This window comes from Sinocyclocheilus rhinocerous, unplaced genomic scaffold (genome assembly GCF_001515625.1).
Source record: "Sinocyclocheilus rhinocerous isolate Xijiao unplaced genomic scaffold, SAMN03320098_v1.1 scaffold262, whole genome shotgun sequence".
NCBI classification, from domain to species: domain Eukaryota; kingdom Metazoa; phylum Chordata; class Actinopteri; order Cypriniformes; family Cyprinidae; genus Sinocyclocheilus; species Sinocyclocheilus rhinocerous.
In genome coordinates, this window is record NW_015641038.1 from 1,018,447 (window position 1) to 1,022,738 (window position 4,292).

Below are 4,292 nucleotides of genomic sequence, written 5' to 3' on the forward strand. Positions count from 1 at the left end.
TGCAAACCCTCAGGCTTTGGCACTGCAAGCCAAGGAACATGTTTCTCATTATCAACAAAAACAAAACCGAGAAACCATATGTCAAAACAAGCAGGCTTTTTGTTCGTCTAAACAGTTCTGACAGTGCAACCACGACAAATGTAGGAGAAAAGAGGAGGGAACTGTTAATCGAGATAAATGCGCTGTATAGAGCTAAAAGAGGTCCAGCATTGCTTTTTAAGAGAAGTGAATTACTCTGCACTGAGATATATGGCTTTTATGGTGGATCCGAAATAACCTGTTTTATTTTTACACAAATAGTTCTTATTTGATTGCTGAAATGTTTAAGGTTTCGGCGAGCCTTAAATATTAAATTAATGCTGCAAAATGCTGCAAAAAACAAAAACAAAAACAAAAAACTTGTTGTTTGAGCCATCTACGGAAATTTTTTTTTACACTTTAGAAATGTCATAAAGCAGCCAGTTCCATTAATTTCAAGTCTAATACCCTGAAATATCTCTGAAATAACTGTCTTGAGATATTTTTCAGTCTTTATGACAGCCATATTCACTTTGTAAACAGTAAAATAAAAAGCGTCGGATTTGACGAATCACCAGGCTTTATAGGCACTTTAAATTTTCCAATAATCTCACGTGTTCACAGGCGACAATCCATATATGGGAATCCGGAAACTGAGCGCGCCATACATAAACTAGAGCATTTTGATTTTGAAGTGAAACGTTCACAATTTCTCACCTGTCAAGCGGCGTACACAACCAAACGTCTTATAAGGAACAGGAGGACCAAAAAGCGACTGACACAAGTGGAGACGAACGTTGGTAAACCTTTTAATCCCTGTAAAGAACTGAGAGTTGCAAATGCTTGAAAACAGACGCCGAATTTGCGTTGCTTCAGCTCGACAGATAAAATATACTGAATGTGCACTGTGGTTATGGCGAAGAGTCGCGGCTGAATTTTAACCCCAGTCCAGCCCTGCCACCAGGCCCGAGACACTAAGCTTTTATAGACCTTCAATGTCTGCACATTGCTTTTAGTCCTTCCATCTGCCCACACACTTTAACTATGAACAACTGGGACAAGAGTTGGACTTTCATTTCTCCCCTTCCTGTCAGTGCTACACAACAAGCTGGCCTCAATAAATGGAACCCCCTCAACTTGTATTTTATTCTCTTGCCTTTGCATTGAAATTGAAATTGCCCTTACACAAAATCCCATTTTCAGAAAACAAAAAGGCAAAAAGTTGCACTGGAAAATAGTTGACTGCTTGACAAATAAACAGGTGAATAAGGTTGCAGAGCCCATCAAATAAATTGACGAGGCTAAGTAGTGTGTTGCTTTTCTGTGACCCTGGATTGATGAAGTATACATTTGTACATGATAATAACATGCAGGGTTAATAGAGGTGTTGTTTACACCTAGCCAGTCATGGCTATAAATATGCATTTAAACTAGCTGAAGATGGTTAGGCGTGTGATATATTTATTACCCGGTGCCCCAGTGAGTTGTGACAGGCTTTGTTGTTTTGTTTTTTTTCCGCTTTATGGCTGTCTGTTAAGTTAATATTTTCCTTTGCTCTATGGCTAATCAATAATCACATATTGAAAGCATAGATCTTAGGAATAACTCGCTGAATCTCGCTAGTCTCTTCCCAAATGTGAATGTGTAACAAATTTCATTAACAGTTTCAATAATGAAAACAGCACGGTAGTTGATTCAGGGATGTGATTAGTTCATCAGGATGTGTGTGAGAGAGAGAAAGAAGTGAGATTTAAGCTTTTTGTTTCTTTTACAGTGATCCTGACATGAACCAAGATGTCTTCTTCGCTGATGATAAACAGTGGTGAGTATAAGTGTATTTTGAAAGAAAGGGTCAGTCAGGCAGCAGCACTGGGATGGCTTTGGGGCTGGGAGACATATTTATTTACTTAAGCGATATGTGTATATTTGGCTCCGTCGGATTGTTCTCTCTGAGGTAGCGGGCCGGCAGTGACCCTGTGGCTCCCTGCCGCTCCCTGTGTGAGGGGGTTAGCCTGCTGCTGCTACAGGGCCCTGCTGATAAGACAGGGCTACCCTGACACTGCCCAATGAAGAGCGACCCCGAGAAAGACAACAAACATTGCCTAACACCTTCATGCTGTGACCAATTTGAAACACAGAAGCAGGCTCTAAAAACCTGACTACAATGGATATTGACCACAGATGCACCGGAGGGACACACATAAACCGATAGACACTGTTTATAGTAGGCATTTGTAATATTTGTTTTTTTGGGGGGAGGAATCTTTTATATTGCATAAAAGCTAAACTTTTTTTAACATACTGTGGAAGTACAGTGATGGTATCAGATGATAAAACTGAACGATTAGCATATTCATGTACCATAACTTTAAAAGTAATTACTGGCGGTACCGTGGTACAGTGATGATCTCACATGGTAATACTACAAGTTTAGTACTTGGAAATATGTCATGGCACTAAAATTCATATACCATGACATTTACTAACTTACTAACTCGAGTACTTCCAAGAATACCGTGGTACTTCTATGGTACACATCCAAAAAGCCATGGTAATATCATAAGTACCTTTGGTACTTGTGTAGTATTTATATCATACTCCTAGGAACATCAATACTGTATACAGGTTACAGAAAAATTATTTTTTTATTTAAAAAAAATAAAGTTTGGAGATTTGTAAAGATTTTTTAAAAATGTTTTTGAAATACGTCTCTTATGCTCACCAAGGCTGCATTTATTTGATCAAATATACAGTAAAAACAGCAATATTATAAAATATTATTACAATTTAAAATAACAGTTTTCTGTTTTTCTTCAAATGTAATTTATTCTTGTGATGGCAAAGATGAATTGCATTGCAGCCATTACTTCAGTTTTCAGAGTCACATGATCCTTCAGAAATCATTCTAATATGCTGATTTGGTGCTCAAGAAACATTTCAACATTAATGTTGAAAACTGTTGTGTTGCTTAAATTTTTTGTGGAAACCGTGATAGATTTTTTTCAGGATTCTCTGATGAACAGAAATTTCAAAAATTTTTCAACAGTGTAAATGTCTTCACTATCACTTTTGATGAATTTAATGCATCCTTGTAATTAGTTATTGCCATCCATGTTATAAGAAATAATTTATTTAAAAAAAATTCGGCTGACAGAACCATTGAACAGTAAAAAGTATTTGGGCACTTTGATTTTCAAATTTTGGTGGAACATGCAGTTAATGAGATGAACTACATCCATAGCAACTTTGCTAGGACACCTGTATAAACTTGATGGCAAATGACTTTATTAACCCACTAAAATCATCTTGAGACCAGTTGATTACCATATAACCATATACTTCAGTACCATAAGTAACCATATACTTCAGAAAAGCATCATTTTATTTTATTTTTTTACAGATAGAAATTCAGATATTTTGTTATCTGATGCAGTGCAATTCATACATTTTAAGTGCTTAAGTGTCTAGATTCTTAATTGTCTAAATATCATTTTATAGCCAAAAAACAAACAAAAAAAATATATGGCGGAAAAAAAACTTTAAGGGAAAAAATGTTTTGGAAACGCATTATAAATATATTCTAAGTTAAAAATGGCACACAACTGCAAATGTACTGAAAGCTCTTCAGCATCTGTTTGCAAATGCTGTTACACATCGCCTCTCAACCTTCCTGTCATGCGTTTGTCTTGTGCCTGTTAATATGATGAAAACTGCTGCGATGATTTTATTAATACATCCAAACTGGAACGCTGCAAACCTGTTGCCCATATGTTACATATATGTAGACTCCATCATCAAATCAAAACCAGCAGCTGCTGTGACTGTTAAAAAAACTAACTGAATAGTAGTACAGTTGTCTACGCTGGATAGAATAATATATTTATTATACTGGCAATGGAGTGCCATTGCCAGGAAATACATAATATACACAGCGATGTATAGGAATATATTACTCATCCCTTGTGTGGTGTGGGCCTCCTCACAGGTAATGGATCCAGCACATGGTTTTGGACACACTCCTTCATCACAGATTGAGCGATGAACCTCTGACTGTAAGTGCATTACAGACCTGACTCTCCGGCTATAGTCCTGCCTTTAAAGATACTGCATTTAGTCCATTCAGAAGGGTTTTTCTTTCTTCCTAAACATAGAACTGAATGTCGCTCATTTATTTCAGCTGCTCTCCTATGAGGAAACATAGGAACATGCCAATGAGCAATGTGATTAGGCTCAGTCGAACCTGAGAGATTGTTATTTTTGCATCCGTGCCAGGG

At 37.0% G+C, this 4,292-nt stretch overlaps 1 long non-coding RNA gene across 1 annotated transcript; it reads left to right on the forward strand.

The window, feature by feature from the left end:
* The first annotated feature begins 708 nt into the window (after positions 1 to 708).
* On the forward strand, positions 709 to 4,061 carry LOC107754294 (uncharacterized). Its single transcript, XR_001641566.1, has 3 exons — positions 709 to 814; positions 1,793 to 1,840; positions 4,004 to 4,061. It is a non-coding gene; the product is annotated as an uncharacterized LOC107754294 (long non-coding RNA).
* Positions 4,062 to 4,292: the final 231 nt, after the last annotated feature.